The sequence below is a fragment of the Neovison vison genome, chromosome 1 (assembly GCF_020171115.1).
Source record: "Neovison vison isolate M4711 chromosome 1, ASM_NN_V1, whole genome shotgun sequence".
Lineage (NCBI taxonomy): Eukaryota > Metazoa > Chordata > Mammalia > Carnivora > Mustelidae > Neogale > Neogale vison.
The window spans coordinates 234705920-234725518 of record NC_058091.1 but is presented as its reverse complement, the minus strand read 5'-3'; the positions used below and the strand labels follow the sequence as shown (position 1 = coordinate 234725518).

Here is a 19599-nt window from a genome sequence, read left to right as displayed (position 1 = left end):
GAGAGCGTGTGGGAAGTCACATAGGCGAGCACATGACACATAGCACAGTCCCTTTCTCAGCGTTACTCAACTTTCCTGTCCTTAACCCCTTATCAAGGCATCCAGACTTTAAAGGAGACACAAGTCAGGGCCTGGTTTGGTCCACGACTCCACCCATGCCGTAGCCTCCAACACCCCTATGTACCAAGTAATCTGCTTTAAAGATCCTCACACGGGTCTTTGTGTGAACATATGCTTTCATTTCACTTGGGTGAATACAAAGAGGTAGGATTACTAGTGTGAACGACAAGTATATGTACAAATGTCGGAATAGCGTCATCACTTTGCATTCTCATGAGCAACGTCTGAGTTCCAGGGGTTTTGCATTTTCATCCACACAGAGTTTTGTCTTGTTTTTTTTTCGGTTATTGTCTTTCAGAATTTGTTTTTAACATATCACTGTAGTTGATGAATGGAAAATAACTATATTAAGTAAGGATGGAAGACAAAAATGTGGTGAAGAGGTTTACTGCAATAGTCAAGATGATGGCTGGCAGGGTTGTGAATGAAGATGGCTGTGATGGAGATAGAAAGAAACATCAATCTGGGGTTGGAGGTTGAAGGTGGATGAGAAAGGACTTGGTAAGCATTAGACATTAGGTGTGAGGGAAAAAGAGGAACTGGGGCAAGGAGATAAATGGAATCCACAGATGAAGAACAGATTTGGAAACCAAGAATCTCCTTTGGACGTGCTGTGTTTGCGATGCCTCTTAAACATGCATGACAAAATGTCAAGTAATTAGGTGACTACAAAACAAAGTTCAAAGCAGTGATCTGAGCCAGACGTAGGAGTTGGAGACTTAACATTTAGGCATTACTGGGTCTTTGTGATATTTATACCTTTGAATGGAATAAGATTGCCTAAAGAGAGTTTATGGAAAAGTAAACCTGTGTCATCATAATGATTAGAACCGAGGAGGAGAAGGAGGAAATTGCCACAGTAACCAGTAGGAAGTGGCCAATGTCAGTAGAATTCCACTGTGCAATTTTATCATACAGTCCTTTTGGCCATTGTCAAGTATGTAGACAAAATGTATACAAGTACAGATAGCGTGACATTATGTAGTTCTCAAGAACAATCTTCAGATTTTTTTTTAAAGATTTTATTTATTTATTGGACAGAGAGATCACAAGTAGGCAGAGAGGCAGGCAGAGAGAGAGGAGGAAGCAGGCTCCCTGCTGAGCAGAGAGCCCGATGAGGGGCTCCATCCCAGGAAGAACCCCGAGCCGAAGGCAGAGGCTTAACCCATTGAGCCACCCAGGCGCCCCCAGTCCTCAGATTTTGGTGGTGTGTGCTTGCGTGTCTTTCTTCATCCTCATCAAACAGTTGTTGAAGTTATTTTTAAAATGAATGAAGAAATGGCTCAGTCACAGAATGAAAGTCAGTCATTCTGAACTCCCATGGACTGAGCTCAAAAACTTTTTGGTAGGATGACTAAAAGGCAGACCTGAGTAAGGAGGTTGACAGCTTTAATACCTGAATAAAGAAGACTTATTCATCCTCAGTGTTTCCACAGCACAGAGAACATTGTAAAAGTAATGTAAATTGTAAAAATGGAAGTATATGGAAGATACCAGCTTTGGTGTTAAGCAGGTTGGATTCAAACACCCTGTCTGCCCCTCTAGAATTTCAGTAGAGCCCCAGGATGATATTTTTATACTCGTCAGGTCATATCACATTCCTATTCAGAATCCTTTGACTCTCCATCTCCATAAAATAAAAAGTCCTTACAAGGTCTGATAATACCTTTCCTAATTGGTGTGTTCGCATTACCTCTGATGTAGCCTTCTTTTAGATATCATACATGTACCAATTACAGAGCACAGTAGACATATTACCGCCTCAGATTCTTTGAAATGTCCCTTCTCCCTGGAATGGTCTCCTCTGTGGCATCTTCATGGCTCATGCCCTTACCTCATTTAGGTCTGCCCCAAAGAGTCTTCTCAGTGAGCCTCCTTCCTCTACCCTCTATAGGATTATAGCATTCCTCAACTCCCTTTCTCTGTCTTACTTCACATCAGCTGACACACTACATATATTTATAACCCAAATGGGTTTATGTGAATAAATATGAAAGACATAAAATTTAAATATGTATATAATATAAATATATATATTTATATTTATTGTCTTTCATTACCCACTAATACATAAACTCCCTGATGGAATGAATTTCATTTGTTTATTTACTGCAGTATCCTCCATGAACCAGAAGAGAGTTGGGCACATAATAACCATTCAGGAAATATGCGTTGGGTGAATGAGTTAAATAATATACATCAGTCATTACACACAGTGTCTACATTTAAGACTACTGCAAGTGGTAATGTGGTATTATTAGTGTTAGCATCATTAATAGTTTTTTTTTTTTTCATCAAATTCCCTAAACGTCAACTGGAATCAAATTCTGTGACATCAGTGTACATCTGTCTTATCTGTCTTTACTGGAAACTAAGTAGTTAGATTTTCAGTTTGGCTACCTTGAGGTCTAGGAAATCTCTCAGACTTGGGAGTGGCTATGGAGCTGGGAGCTGCATCTTCAGTGCACCATGAGCTGTGTTTCACATACTTGCTTCTGAAGGGTATTTCTCTCAATGTGCTATAAATGAGTTGGGCTTGCAGAAAACAAACACACGTGTTTTGTATAAGACAGCTAAAAAACCAGATGTGTTTCTAAGACAGTGAAACTGAATCCCAGAAACAGGTGTATTATGTCCCAGCCTCCTGGGCATTGAACTTGGTCGCTTCCCCAGCCCCTCAGTTTTTAAGAGGTTCTAGCTTTCACACTTCAAGTGTTTCCCTTGCAAAGACTGGAGTGGGGATGCCTTGGTGGCTCAGTCTGTTAAGCATCTGCCTTTAGCTCAGGTCATGATCTCAGAATCCTGGGATTCCTGGGATGGAGTCCCACATCAGGTTCCCTGCTCAGTGGGGAGCCTGCTTCTCTCTCTACTCCATGCTCCTGTTCTCTCTTACTCTCTCAAATTAAAAAAAAAAAAGACTGTAGTGAATAAACATGCTGCTAAACAAAAACAAAAGCCTTGCCATAAAAGAAAGATAATAATGTTAAGGCTAGGATGTACATTGAGCTAGGCATTCTGCTAGGGTCTTCTGGTTGATCATATCTTGTCACTCTTAAAATCCCTCTATTATGGCCTGATTCGTGTCCTTTTATTTTTTTTAAAGGTTTTTATTTAATTGACAGAGACACAAAGAGAGAGGGAACACAGGCAGGGGGAGTAGGAGAGGGAAAAACAAGCTCCCCGCTAAGCAGGGAGCTCTATGAGGGGCTCCATCCCAGGACCCTGGGATCATGACCTGAGCTGAAGGCAGACAGTTAACAACTGAGCCATCCAGGTGCCCCGATTAATGTCCTTTTAAAATGTATTGGTTGAAGTCCTCACCGCCAGTACCTTAGAATGTGACTATATTCAGAGATAAGGTCTGTAAAGATGTATTTAATTTAAAATGGGTTCTTTAAGGTAGACCCTAATCCATTATGACTGATATTCTTATATGAAAAAACTGGGGCACATGTCACCAGGAATACACACACACACACACACACACACACACACACACACACACAGAAGAAAGACCCTAAGGGGACACAGAGAAGACTGCCGGCTTACAAACCAAAGAGGCCTTAGAAGAAAATCCTCCTAACAAATTGACTTTGAACTTCTAGCTTCCAGAACTGCAACAAAATAAATTTCACTTGTTTAAACCATTTAGCCTATGGTGCTCTGTTACAGCAGCCCTAGCAAACTGATATACCCTCGTTCAGATAAACACTATTATTGGCCCCCTTTTGAAGGTGAAGAAACTGAGACCAGAATGGTTAAATGACTTACCTAAAGACACTCAGCTCGCAAGAGGTAAGGCCATGATTGGCAACCAGTATGTCTGGCCGGAGCCCAGATTAGGTAGGAAAGGCTCAAATATTGGCACAAACACAACCTTGAGGCAAGAAGCAGCAGCAGGGGGCTAGATTCCGAAGGCCAGTGTCTAACCAGATGAGATGATTGTGGTAACTTCCTGGCAAGATTTTAGGAGAGGTTCAGAAGCAGAGAGCCAATGAATTGCTGCTCTTGCTGGTTATCTTCTACGTCCACTTGCAGTCATCTTCCGTCTCAAGCCCGTTTTCTCATAAGGGCAAAAGGAAAAATACATTAGAGTATATTTGTTTCTGTTTTAATTTCCTATTGCTTCCATAATTAATTACCACAATTATACTGAACAACTCAAATTTATTATCTTACAGTTCCAGAGGCCAGAAGTTCAAAATGAGTCTCAATGGGGCTAAAGTCAAGGCGTCAGCGTGGCTTATTCCTTTGGAAGCTTCTAGGAGAGACTCTGCTTGTTTACTTTTCCCAGCACCTGGATGCCACCCCATTCCTTGACTTCTAAAACCAGAAGTGTTCTTCAAATGTCCCTCTAACTCTTCTGTCCCCCTCTTCTAATTTTATGGATTCTTGTGATTTCATGGGTCCCACTTGGATAATCCAGGACAATCCCCTTATCTCAAAGTCAGCTGGTAATGTAACAGTTCACAGGTTCTAGATATTAGGACATGAACATCTTTGGAGGGGTCTTTATTCTGCTCGCTACAGCTTCTATCTAAAGGAAAAAGGCAATTTAGATATCAAAGTCACATAAGCATAAAAGGCATACATAGACAGGGTGCATTTTGGAGCTGATGGGATGGGAGTGGAAACTGGCTGAGTAGAGTTCCCAGTAAGGTACAGTGGTGGGTCAGGATTACAGGGGAGGAGATACAATCAGAAAGGAGGAAGATGGCAGGGCCTTGGGAGCTGCCTGTGACTGTCTCTCCCCAGCCCCCAACTGTACACACACTAAAGGCTCTATGTTTTCAGTGAAATTAATCACCTCTGTCTCCAGGCATGATAATACTACCCAAATAAGCCAATTGGTACATAGCATTTTTTTGGCCACAGTGATCAGTTCGGTGTTGGCCATATGGCTAAGATGGTTAAGTCAGAGCAGAAGCCAGGACTTACGTTCATTCAAAGGCTGGAGAAATAGAGAAGAAGTTTGACATGGACCAAGAAACATGAATCAGGTAGTCTTGGGAGCTCTGAGCATTCCCCTGATGACAATGAGGGAAGTTGGTCTTAGGATGGCGCTAACTACAGAAGGGGAAGCCTAGACAGGAAAAAATGAAATGGGCCCTCATTATAATTCTTGAAATGCTAAATCATACTCTTCCTGAGATTTAATCTTCTTATAGATATTTTTAAAATATGAAAAATTCCATTTTCTTTGTTCCTTAAGGCAGTTTGAATTGGAAACTAATGTATATTCTTCTACAAAACCTCAGTGAATACATCATTTGGGAGATGTGATGGCACTGGGAGCATTTAGATGTAGGTAGTTAGTCCTGAGAATTCAGTTTTGTTCAAGTTCGGATCTGAGGGTTTTTATCATATTGCGTTAACAATACATGGAAATCATCTCTGCATTCTACTAACATTGTACCTTTTGCTTCTATGTAACCTCATATATTTGATATTTTAAGCCTAACTGTTAATAGGAAAATTGGTATCAATAGATTTTAACTTTCCTTTCAGAGTTTTATACTCTAATTACCCTCTTTACCATGGCCATGTGATTTTTTTTTTCAGTTTCCCCTTTTTTCTACATTGTTAATTAGGCCCTTCAGTAAAACTGTTTCAACAATTCATTGCTTATTTCTGCAAAGATTTATTGAACATCTAGTACATGACTCTTGTACCAAGCACTATTTATTCTGTTATGGGTTCAGGGCAAATAAGTCGGATAAGATTCCTACTTCTATGAAATTTCTATTCTAGTAATGGTAAAGGCATATAAATAGGAAAAAAAAGTAAATGAAAGTAACTTTATTTTTTTAAAGATTTTATTTATTTGACACAGAGAGAGAGAGACAGCGAGAGAGGGAACACAAGCAGGGGAGAGGGAGAGGGAGAAGGCGGCTTCCCGCTGAGCAAGGAGCCCCATGCAGGGCTCTATCCCAGAATCCTGGGATCATGATCTGAGCCAAATCAGACGCTTAACTACTGAGCCACTCAGCACCCATGAAAGTAACTTTAAAATGTAAGTACTATGAAAAAATAACTTCCTAGTAAGTTGCAACAATAAAAAAGTGCAACAAATCAACCCCAAACTGAGTAGATTGTAGAGAATTTGTTTTTATCTGGGATTGGTCTGGGGTTCAGGTAATTCGAATGGGTTCATTGTGATAGCTTGGCTTCAGGCTCTAGGGACTGGCATAGCTCTGTCTTTCAATGCCAGAGGCACAAAAATGTAAGTAAAAACAAGGGAGGTATTTTAGGTTTTGTATTTGGAAAGGATAAGCTCTTATACTCATATACTATTGGCCAAAAAACCCATATGGACATGCCAAAGTCAAGGAGCAGAGAGAAATCCTGCCTGAAGATGAAGTTTGGAAACAAGGAGATGCAGGGAAGATAAATATTTGGGCCCAATATTTCAGTTTATCACACTCATATGATGGAGGATGACTGGAGTGAAGGGGATACTTTTGGGGGAGTATTTTGGTGAAGACATCCCTGAGATGAGGTATGAATGAAGAGGAGCCACGTGAAGAGATAAGGGGAGAACATTTTTGTAATAAATGACTATGAAATGGGAATAGTTCCAGAGTTGCCTAATGATGGGGTTACTGATCTATCTGTCACTGAGCTGCTAACTCAGGAAACAACAGGTGATCCCTGGCAGTGTGGGGGCCCACTGCTCTGAGTCGTGAATCCCAAGGAGGCTGGACACATCAGAAGCACAGCTCCCGGTTGGGTTTGCCAACATTGTTGCCCAATGAACTCTGATAAATTCATGGCAAGAACATGTAACTAGTAACTCAAGATAGAAGAGTTTGGAAAACAGAAAGGGAGAAATTTGTTCCAGCTGGGGGAGGTGACAGGCTCAAGTCTTAACAACCGTCCTCTCTACCAGCAAGATGGACACCTACAGTGTTCTAGGGAGAGGCTGGGGGAGGTACATGCAAGAGAGCAGGCAGGGAGCACCTGATCATGGGTGGAGGTCATATGTGTTCAGCCCACAATCATGAGCAGGGAAGGGGATGCGTGGCATGTGGTTGTCTGGGCATTCCATTGTTATCAGGGCTTTTCTGGCCTGGTGGTTCAAACACTGTGACATTGCAAAACATCCTCCTTTATGCCTCAAGAAAGTTCAATAAGAAATAAGAACAATGGAGGCTTCTGGGTGGCTCAGATGGTGAAGTGTCTACCTTCAGCTCAGCTCATGATCCCAGCTTCCTGGGATCGAGTCCTGCTTGGGTTCCCTGTTCTGCAGGAAGTCTGCTTCTCACTCTCCAACTACTGCTCCCCCTGCTTGTGCTCTCTTGATCTCTCTGTCAAATAAATAAATAAAATATTTAATTTAATTTATTTTATTTTATTTTATTTATTCATTATTTTTATTAACATAAAATGTATTATTTGACCCAGGGGTACAGATCTGTGAATTGTCTGGCTTACACACATCACAGCACTCACCATTTCACATACCCTCCCCAATGTCCCTAACCTAACCACCCTCTCCAACCATCCTCCCCACTCCCCTCAGCAACCCTCAGTTTGTTTTATGAGATTTAGAGTCTTTTATGGTTTTGTCTCCCTCCCGCTCCCATCTTGTTTGATTTTTTCTTTCCCTACGCAGCAAACCCCCCACTCTGCCTCTCAACTTCCTCATATCTGGGAGATCATATAATAATTGTCTTTCTCTGATTGACTTATTTCACATAATACCCTCTAGTTCCATCCATATCATTGCAAATGGCAAGATTTCATTCTTTTGATGGCTGCATAGTATTTCTGTGTGTGTGTGTGTGTGTGTGTGTGTGTGTGTACCACTCTTCTTTATCCATTCCTCTGTTGATGGACATCTAAGTTCTTTCCATAGTTTGGCTGTTGTGGACATTGCTGCTATAAACATTCAGGTGTACGTGCCCCTTCGGATCACTACATTTGTATCTTTAGAGTAAATACCCAATAGGGTGATTGCTGGGTCATAGGGTAGCTCTATTTTCAACTTTTTGAGGAAACTTCATGCTGTTTCCAGAGTGGCTGCACCAGCTTGCATTCCCACCAACAGTATAGGAGGGTTCCCCTTTCTCTGCATCCTCGCCAACATCTGTTGTTTCCTCACTTGTTAACTTCAGCCATTCTAACTGGTGGTATCTCATTGTGGTTTTTATTTGTATTTCCTTGATTCCGAGTGATGTTGAGCATTTTTTTCATGTGTCTGTTGGCAATATGGATGTCTTCTTTGCAGAAATGTCTGTTCATGTCCTCTGCCCATTTCTTGATTGGATTATTTGTTCTTTGGGTATTGAGTTTGCTAAGCTCTTTATAGATTTTGGATACTAGCCCTTTATCTGTTATGTCATTTGCAAATATCTTCTCCCATTCTGTCAGTTGTCTTTTGGTTTTGTGGACTGTTTCTTTTGCTGTGAAAAAGCTTCTTATTTTTTTTTTAATTTTTAATTTTTAATTTTTTATAAACATATATTTTTATCCCCAGGGGTACAGGTCTGTGAATCGCCAGGTTTACATACTTCACAGCACTCACCAAAGCACATACCCTACCCAATGTCCATTACCCCACCCCCCTTCTCCCAACCCCCCTCCCCCAAAAACCCTCAGTTTGTTTTGTGAGATTAAGAGTCACTTGTGGTTTGTATCCCTCCCAATCCCATCTTGTTTCATTTATTCGTCTTCTACCCACTTAAGCCCCCATGTTGCATCACCACTTCCTCATATCAGGGAGATCATATGAGAGTTGTCTTTCTCCACTTGACTTATTTCGCTAAGCATGATATGCTCTAGTTCCATCCACGTTTTCGCAAATGGCAAGATTTCATTTCTTTTGATGGCTGCATAGTATTCCATTGTGCATATATACCACGTCTTCTTGATCCATTCATCTATTGATGGATATCTAGGTTCTTACCATAGTTTGGCTATTGTGGACATTGCTGCTATAAACATTCGGGTGCATGTACCCCTTCGGATCACTATGTTTGTATCTTTAGGGTAAATACCCAATAGTGCAATTACTGGGTCATAGGGCAGTTCTATTTTCAACATTTTGAGGAACCTCCATGCTGTTTTCCAAAGTGGTTGCACCAGCTTGTATTCCCACCAACAGTGTAGGAGGGTTCCCCTTTCTCCGCATACTCGCCAGCACCTGTCATTTCCTGACTTGTTCATTTTAACCATTCTGACTGCTGTGAGGTGATATCTCATTGTGGTTTTGATTTGTATTTCCCTGATGCCGAGTGATATGGAGCACTTTTTCATGTGTCTGTTGGCCATCTGGATGTCTTCTTTGCAGAAACGTCTGTTCATGTCCTCTGCCCATTTCTTGATTGGATTATTTGTTCTTTGGGTGTCGAGTTTGCTAAGTTCTTTATAGATTTTGGACACTAGTCCTTTATCTGATATGTCGTTTGCAAATATTTTCTCCCATTCTGTCAGTTGTCTTTTGGTTTTGTTAACTGTTTCTTTTGCTGTGCAAAAGCTTTTGATCTTGATAAAATCCCAATAGTTCATCTTTGCCCTTGCTTCCCTTGCCTTTGGCGATGTTCCTAGGAAGATGTTGCTGCGGCTGAGGTCGAAGAGGTCGCTGCCTGTGTTCTCCTCAAGTATTTTGATGGATTCCTTTCTCACATGGAGGTCCTTCATCCATTTTGAGTCTATTTTTCTGTGTGGTGTAAGAAATGGTCCAATTTCATTTTTCTGCATGTGGCTGTCCAATTTTCCCAACACCATTTATTGAAGAGGCTGTATTTTTTCCATTGGACATTCTTTCCTGCTTTGTCGAAGATTAGTTGACCACAGAGTTGAGGGTCTATTTCTGGGCTCTCTATACTGTTCCATTGATCTATGTGTCTGTTTTGGTGCCAGTACCATGCTGTCTTGATGATGACAGCTTTGTAATAGAGCTTGAAGTACGGAATTGTGATGCCACCAACTTTGGCTTTCTTTTTCAATATCCCTTTGGCTATTCGAGGTCTTTTCTGGTTCCATATAAATTTTAGAATTATTTGTTCCATTTCTTTGAAAAAGATGGATGGTACTTTGATAGGAATTGCATTAAATGTGTAGATTGCTTTAGGTAGCATAGACATTTTCACAATATTTATTCTTCCAATCCAGGAGCATGGAACATTTTTCCATTTCTTTGTGTCCTCCTCACTTTTTTTCATGAGTACTTTATAGTTTTATGAGTATAGATTCTTAGCCTCTTTGGTTAGGTTTATTCCTAGGAATCTTATGGTTTGGGGTGCAATTGTAAATGGGATTGACTCCTTAATTTCTCTTTCTTCTGTCTTGTTGTTGGTGTAGAGAAATGCAACTGGTTTCTGTGCATTGATTTTATATCCTGACACTTTACTGAATTCCCGTATGAGTTCTAGCAGTTTTGGAGTGGAGTCTTTTGGGTTTTCCACATATAGTATCATATCATCTGAGAAGAGTGATAATTTGACTTCTTCTTTGCTGATTTGGATGCCTTTAATTTCCTTTTGTGGTCTGATTGCTGAGGCTAGGACTTCTAGTACTATGTTAAATAGCAGTGGTGATAATCGACATCCCTACCGTGTTCCTGACCTTAGCGGAAGAGCTTTCAGTTTTTTTCCATTGAGAATGATATTTGCGGTGGGTTTTTCATAAATGGCTTTGATAATATTGAGGTATGTGCCCTCTATCACTACACTTTGAAGAGTTTTGATCAGGAAGGGATGCTATACTTTGTCAAAAGCTTTTTCAGCATCTATTGAGAGTATCATATGGTTCTTGTTCTTTCTTTTATTGATGTGCTGTATCACATTGGTTGATTTGTGGATGTTGAACCAACGTTGCAGCCCTGGAATAAATCCCACTTGGTCGTGGTGAATAATCCTTTTAATGTACTGTTGAATCCTATTGGCTAGTATTTTGGTGAGAATTTTTGCATCTGTGTTCATCAAGGATATTGGTCTATAGCTCTCTTTTTGATGGGAACCTTGTCTGGTTTGGGGATCAAGGTGATGCTGGCCTCATAAAATGAGTTTGGAAGTTTTCCTTCCATTTCTATTTTTTGGAACAGTTTCAGGAGAATAAGAATTAGTTCTTCTTTAAATGTTTGGTAGAATTCCCCCGGGAAGCCGTGTGGCCCTGGGCTTTTGTTTGTTTGGAGATTTTTAATGACTGTTTCAATCTCCTTACTGGTTATGGGTCTGTTCAGGCTTTCTATTTCTTTCTGGTTCAGTTGTGGTAGTTTATACGTTTCTAGGAATGCATCCATTTCTTCCAGATTGTCAAATTTGTTGGCGTAGAGTTGCTCATAGTATCTTCTTATAATTGTTTGTATTTCTTTGGTGTTAGTTGTGATCTCTCCTCTTTCATTCATGATTTTATTTATTTGGGTCCTTTCTCTTTTTTTTGATAAGTCTGGCCAGGGGTTTATCAATCTTATTAATTCTTTCAAAGAACCATCTCCTAGTTTCGTTGATTTGTTCTATTGTTTTTTTGGTTTCTATTTCATTGATTTCTGCTCTGATCTTTATGATTTCTCTTCTCCTGCTGGGTTTAGAGTTTCTTTCTTGTTCTTTCTCTAGCTCCTTTAGGTGTAGGGTTAGGTTGTGTACCTGAGACCTTTCTTGTTTCTTGAGAAAGGCTTGTACCACTATATATTTTCCTCTCAGGACTGCCTTTGTTGTGTCCCACAGATTTTGAACCGTTGTATTTTCATTATCATTTGTTTCCATGATTTTTTTCAATTCTTCTTTTATTTCCCGGTTGACCCATTCATTCTTTAGAAGGATGCTGTTTAGTCTCCATGTATTTGGGTTCTTTCCAAACTTCCTCTTGTGGTTGAGTTCTAGCTTCAGAGCATTGTGGTCTGAAAATATGCAGGGAATGATCCCAATCTTTTGATACTGGTTGAGTCCTGATTTAGGACCGAGGATGTGATCTATTCTGTAGAATGTTCCATGTACACTAGAGAAGAATGTGTATTCTGTTGCTTTGGGATGGAATGTTCTGAATAGATCTGTGATGTCCATCTGGTCCAGTGTGTTGTTTAAGGCCTTTATTTCCTTCTTGATCTTTTGCTTGGATGATCTGTCCAGTTCAGTGAGGGGAGTGTTAAAATCCCCTACTATTATTGTATTATTGTTGATGTGTTTCTTTGATTTTGTTATTAATTGGTTTATATAGTTGGCTGCTCCCACGTTGGGGGCATAGATATTTAAAATTGTTAGATCATCTTGTTGGACAGACCCTTTGAGTATGATATAGTATCCTTCCTCATCTCTTATTATATTCTTTGCCTTAAAATCTAATTGATCTGATATAAGGATTGCCACCGGTGCTTTCTTCTGATGTCCATTAGCATGGAAAATTCTTTTCAACACCCTCACTTTAAATCTGGAGGTGTCTTCGAGCTTAAAATGAGTTTCTTGTAGGCAACCTATAGATGGGTTTTGTTATTTTATCCATTCTGATACCCTGTGTCTTTTGATTGGGGCATTTAGCCCATTAACATTCAGGGTAACTCTTGAGAGATATGAATTTAGTGCCATTGTGTTGCCTGTAAGGTGACTGTTACTGTATATTGTCTCTGTTCCTTTCTGATCTACCACTTGTAGGCTCTCTCTTTGCTTAGAGGACCCCTTTCAATATTTCCTGTAGAGCTGGTTTGGTGTTTGCAAATTCTTTCAGTTTTTGTTTGTCCTGGAAGCTTTTAATCTCTCCTTCTATTTTCAATGATAACCTAGCTGGATATAGTATTCTTGGCTGCATGTTTTTCTCGTTTAGTGCTCTGAATATATCATGCCAGCTCTTTCTGGCCTGCCAGGTCTCTGTGGATAAGTAAGCTGCCAATCTAATATTTTTACCATTGTATGTTACAGACTTCTTTTCCCAGGCTGCTTTCAGGATTTTCTCTTTGTCACTAAGACTTGTAAATTTTACTATTAGGTGACGGGGTGTGGGCCTATTCTTATTGATTTTGAGGGGCGTTCTCTGAACCTCCTGAATTTTGATGCTCGTTCCCTTTGCCATATTGGGGAAATTCTCCCCAATAATTCTCTCCAGTATACCTTCTGCTCCCCTCTCTCTTTCTTCTTCTTCTGGAATCCCAATTATTCTAATGTTGTTTCGTCTTATGGTGTCACTTATCTCTCGAATTCTCCCCTTGTGGTCCAGTAGCTGTTTGTCCCTCTTTTGCTCAGCTTCTTTATTCTCTGTCATTTGGTCTTCTGTGTTGCTAGTTCTTTCTTCTGCCTCATTTATCCTAGCAGTGAGAGCCTCCAATTTTGTTTGCACCTCATTAATAGCTTTTTTGATTTCAACTTGGTTAGATTTTAGTTCTTTTATTTCTCCAGAAAGGGCTTTTATATCTTTCGAGAGGGTTTCTCTAATACCTTTCATGCCTTTTTTGAGCACGGCTAGAACCTTGAGCATTGTCATTCTGAACTCTAGATCTGACATATACCAATGTCTGTATTGATTACGTTCCTAGCCTTCAGTACTGCCTCTTGTTCTTTTTTTGTGTGGTGAATTTTTCCGCCTTGTCATTTTGTCCAGATAAGAGTATATGAAGGAGCAAGTAAAATACTAAAAGGGTGGCAACAACCCCAGGAAAATATGCTTTAACCAAATCAGAAGAGTTCCCAAATTGTGAGGGGGGAGAAAGGGGATAAAAATAGGTTCAGAAAGAAATAAAGAAAAAAAAAGAAAAGAAAAGAATTAAAAAAAGAAAACGAATAAAGAAAAGTATAAAAAAGAAAAAAATATATATATATTAGATAAACTAGTTAAAAAACGTTAAAAAAAGAAATGGGTAAAAGTTAAAAAAATTTTAGCAGAAGAAGAGAAATAAAAATGAAAAAGATAAAAAATTAAATTAACTGCAAGACTAAAGAATCACAGGGAGAAAGCCATGAGTTCTATGCTTTGCTTTCTCCTCCTCTGGAATTCTGCTGCTCTCCTTGGTATTGAAACTGCACTCCTTGGTAGGTGAGCTTGGCCTTGGCTGGATGTTCTTGCTGATCTTCTAGGGGAGGGGTCTGTTGTAGTGATTCTCAAATGTCTTTGCCCGAGGAGGAATTGTACCACCCTTGCCAGGGCTCAGGCTAAGTAATCTGCTTGGGTTCATGCTTGGGAGCTTTTGTTCCCTGAACACTCTCGTACCACTTTGGAGGATGGGAATGAAAATGGCAGCCTCCCAGTCTCCATCCCGGAGGAGCCAAGAACTCAGGGCCCCACTCCTCAGTGCGCCCTCGGAGAAAAGTGCTCAATTCCTCCCATCTCCCTAGTCTCCGTCTGTGCTCCAAGCTCACCGGGCCTGTGACCAAGCAATTCTGTCTCTGACAGACGTCCCCATTTGGAGTCTCCAAACCCAGCAGATTCTTGTCTCCAGAGGAGGAAGATGAGTTTCCCCAGATCTGCCACTTGTGGAGTCCCTGCTCAAAAAGCAGTGGTCCGACGGTGCCATGGATCACAGTTTAAGGTAACCCTGAGCTGAGAGCTCACTCCATGGCTCTGTCTCTGTAGCCGGCTTCCACGGTCTGATACCTGTGAGCTCTGCCACACTCAGCCTCCCCCAGTCTTTCAGTGACCCTGCGGGTCCGGAGACCACACTACCCCTGTGAGGGCTCTACCACCCACTTAGCCTCTGGAGCCACGTCCCTCAGTGGAGCAAACTTCTAAAAGTTCCAATTTTGTGCTCTGTTGCTTTGCAGCTTGCCAGGAGCTGGCCTCTATTCCCTTGGTCTATCTTCCTGTCACATTGGAGTCACTTCTCTGCACACCCTAGTTTCCAGAAAGTGGTTGATTTTCTGTTTCTAGAATTGCTGCTGTTCTTCTCTTCAATCTCCCGTTGAGTTTGTAGGTGTTCAGAACGGTTGATAACTATCTAGCTGAACTCCTGCGACCTGATGTCATTTTAGTCCACTACTCCTCTGCTGTCTTCTTTCTCTCTTCAATAAATAAAATCTTTTTAAAGGATTTTTATAAAATTTATTTTTTTGACAGAGAGGGAGAGAGAGAGAAAGTACACAAATTGGAGGAGCAGCAGGCAGATGTAGAGGGAGAAGCAGGCTCCCTGCTAAGCAGGGAGACTGATACGGGTCTTGATCATGACCTGAGATCAAAGGCATTCACTTAACCAACTGAGCCACCCATCCCCAATAAATAAAATCTTAAAAAAAGAAAAAAAAAGAGAAGAAAAGAAAGAAAGAATAAGAGAGAAAGGAGAACAGTGGGTTTCAGTTAGAGCATCAGTTAAGCAGACTTTTCTATTTCTCATTTTGACTTAAGGTCTAAGTTGAGCAAGTGGGCTTGATGACAATGGGAAGGTCAGAGTGGTTGAAGCATAGAAAGCAAGAAAGTGTTAGAGAAGACATTAAAGATGTAGGCAGAAGCCAAATCATTGAGACCCTGTAGTTCCCATATTAATGTTGAATTCTGTTCAAATTATAATGGGACCCACTGGAATATTTTAAGCAAGGGAAGATAATAGTATGAATTACATTTTTAGGAAATCATCTTGGCTACTATATAGAAACTTAGTCTTAGGGGTAAGAGAGGAAGCAGGGAGAAATTTTAAAGATTATTTCAATGTTCTAGGTAACAGACAATAGGGTTTACACTAAGATGGTAACAACAGATACAAAGAGAAGTGTACTGATGATGCAGTGTGTTTTGAAGCCAGATCCAGTAAGTCTTTTTGGTAGTAGAATTGCAGTTGTTCATCAGAGTGGTAAGAAGTAAAGGGAAAAAATGTCATTTGGAAACTGGTTGCCATTTACTTAGATAAGAAAGAGTTGATTGTTTGTTTTTTTGTATATGTGAAATACTTTTATAGTTATATTAATATATATTAATATTAATGTAAGTTTGGTTTTCTGTTTTGTTCTAACTAACTTTGGTTAAGTAGAAGATATTTCAATGGCTTGTAGGCTTTATTTTTAAAGTTTCTTATAAGAAAGGTCTTCCTTCAGAAATACAGCCTAGAACTCTAGGTGACAAGCAGATAAACAAGACAAATTAAAATTTGTTAGTTTCGGCTCAGCCATGCACATGGATTTGGGTCTCTTGACTTTGTTTCACTCCAATTGTCAAAGTAAATGTTCTGGTCATCAATTTAGCATGATACAGTACAGGTCAGGAATGTCAAGAGAGGCAGAATTGACATATTGCTAGTACAAGAGGGCTACAAAGGCAAACACAACCCATTTTGTGGGAAGCACTAAAGAAGCACTAAAAAGTTCAACTGTCTATCAGAATTCTATAAAGGGACAGCTACACCAGAATAATATATACTTGGTCTTAGTTCTACCAACGTCCATGCCATTTTAATGGGCTAATTCTAGATAAAGCATAAATGAGCCCCAGGCAGCAATGAGAAATTAACCATGAAAAGATGGGACAGGGCGTTTAAAAGGCAGTATTTAAGATTCACCCTCTGTCCCATGGGTTTAATGGTCCAAATTAAAAATTAAACACAAAGAAATGGATAGGAAAATATACTTAGAAAACACTTTAATGGTAAATAAGGACCACAGAAATGTTGCAGTGGTCAGCAAGAAGTTGCTAAACTCCTTATGGCTGCTGGTGACTTGTCTGATTCCAGTAGCTCTTCCTTGTCTAAAATGAGGGGTGTCTTTAAGCAACAAATACTAACCATACTTTTTCATTGAAATTTATCAGAATATTCATCCTATGAAACGTACATTTATAAAGTTATGAAACTTTGGCATTCTGCAATTTTATTTTATTTTTTGTGTAACAGTTATGCTCATACCTAAATGGCACCAAAATACTAACATTAAGAGAAACATCTTAAATAAAAATGTGTTTAATCTTGTCAAACTCACTTCTCATGACATTCTAGATTATTTTGGGAGTAGTCATCTTGGCTCTTCATATGGGCGGTGGTTTTGTTTGGTAGCCATTATGGGTAACTGAAAACTTACAGCAATGAAAAAATTAGAGAAAAATAAAGTAATAATGACTAATTTTTAAAAGATTTTAGTTGTTTATTTTTGCCAGAGAGATAGAGAGAAAAAGCATGACCAGGGGGAGGGGCAGAGAGAGAAGCAGACTCTCTGCTGAGCAGGAAATCCAATGAGGGACTCCAATTCCAGGACCCTGGGATCATGATCTGAGCCAAAGACTGATGCTTAACAGACTGAGCCACCCAGATGCCCAGTAATGATTAATGTTTAAGTACCTCCTTGAGTACAGTCCTGGGTTAAGCTCTTGACATAAATTATCTCCTATTAGCCTCATAAAATTCCATTTGAAGGGATGGAAAGGAGTCATGTTGGAGGAACGACTCCAACCATCATGCTCCCCATTCACTGTGCAGCTAAATGTCAATCATTCACAGTGTTCAAGGAACTCATAGAATTCTAGTTACCTTGAGCTCAGACTGAAGACACCTTAGATTCAGCTCTCACCATTGGTAAGTCATTTAAATACTGATCCCCTTCCTATATTTGTAGGTATGTAAAAATGAACCTGATCAATATTTCTGGGGTATCAAATATGTTGTAGTGAATTAGGGTCATCTGTTAATGTAAGACAAACAGAAGTAAGAGTGACTTGAGACTGACCCTGACTGTTTGCCAGAAGTCCATTCTCCATGGACTCAGTCTCTGCTTCTGAGCTTTCTGCCCCAGGTCATCTCTTTACTTCCCCACTAAGAATGGAGTAGGTAATCAGAGAAGTCATATTGTTTCCTTCAGTCAAGTGGATCCTCTGTCAGTCATGGGGATGCTCTAAGAAATGGTGCCACACTAGTTGCCAGAGAAGAGTTTCTTTAGTTAGGGACGCTGGCTCATTTACCACCTCTCAGAAGCTGTGTGGATAAAAGTGAAATCAGAAGGCAGGGAATCCTTTCATTATCCATATCTTGTGACCAAACATCCCTTGGGTTCTAAGGGATGCTGTGAGAAAGAAGACCTATCCTATGAACTTCCCACGTCACGTAGGCCAACATCCCTGTGCCATTAAGCAAAATTTTTACTAAACTGAAAGATGCTCTGAATTAAAAATCCGAAGATTCCATTGATCCTCAGGTCTTCTCCCTCTCTCTCCTGCTGCCTGCTGTATGTGTTTTAAGAGTCTGTTACTCTCCTGACACTCTTGTTTTGTATTTCTGTGTGATTAACATAGTGTACCAAACAGGCTGTAGTCTCCCAGCATGCAGGCAGATGTTCAAATTCAGTGAAGACTGCTGAGTCCTCTGTATCCTTCCACAGAAGGATAATAGAAAAATACTTAAAGCCAGAAAATGAGGAACTTTATCATCTTTATCAGAAGAGAAAAAAACAGGAGGCCCATTGAGTCATGCAAAGGGCAAAACTCTGCACAGATAGCAGTGGCTCTCACAGATCAATGTTTCTGACATCATTAGGTGATTCACACTTGCCTGGGGAATTTGAAGGTCAAATACCTTAATCTGGGATCTTTTGTAGATCTATCATGGGACAGGAGAGAGGAGCTTCAAAGTGTAGTGTCCTGTCCTCCTGCCCCTCAAACATCCAGCATATAAGAACAAGTTTTTCTAATAATGAGAATATGGAGTCTGTGGGAGTTGTTAGAAAATGTGTGTCAATGATGAGGTTTTGTAGGATTTCACATCACTTTGCCTCACCTCTTGTGTTCTTAGCTTAGCTTACACATAAAACACGTATGCGTTGTAATTGTGAGTTGGGGAGGGCATCTCATCTCGGCCATACAGGCCACCAAAGGGATGATGAGGCATCCGGTGTGTGCCAAACACTCGAATGAGCATTGACTCTTTAATCCTCATGTAAAGGTTGTGAGGGAAAAACAGTAATCCCCAAGGGGAGATGAAGCTGAGCCTGGGGGAAGGTAAGACAGTTATTACAGCTGCAGAAGGGACATGGTTAAAATCAGAAGGCAGGAGGGCCTGATTCCAGAGCCCACCTAGTTGCCCTACTTTTTGCTTTTTCTCTAGTCGTCAATGTCTTAGGGACTTGCTCCTTCATCTCACTTGTGATTCAAGAAAAAAATCTTTTTTAAATTATTATTTTTTTCTTTTTTAAATTCTTAATTCCAAAACTTTATGGAAAAAAAGAAGGAATGATGGAGGGAGGAGAAGGAGGAAGGAGGGTAAGAAGGAAGAACATAAGGAAGGAAAGAAAGAAAATAGGTTCTGTGGAATGGAAATCCACTACAGTGAATACATAGAGAAGCCCTCTGGATGCTGTGGGTTAGAGTGGTTTGGTTCTTACCTGATTCCTCCCTGGTGAATCTCTAAGGTACTTATGAGAATTTCCTAAGGAGCTAGTTTGGAAACTAGTAAGATCGGGTCATCTTGGGAACAAAAGCTATCTGTAGACAGAGGTCTGTCAGCTCAGAGAACTGCGCAGATGGAGCCATGAGTTTGCACTAAATGTAGAGAGGACACCATAGTCATTCATTTTTGTGTTTCCCTGTGTTGTTTTGTAGACAGGAAAAATGGCCATCTAGAAAAGGAGTTGGCAAACTAGGGCCCAGTGG

The 19599-nt window shown here is 40.2% G+C and overlaps 1 pseudogene; it reads right to left on the bottom strand.

The window, feature by feature from the left end:
- Positions 1-18886, bottom strand: part of LOC122890301 — a 93747-nt pseudogene extending 74861 nt beyond the window's left edge.
- Between the last annotated feature and the right edge of the window lie 713 nt (positions 18887-19599).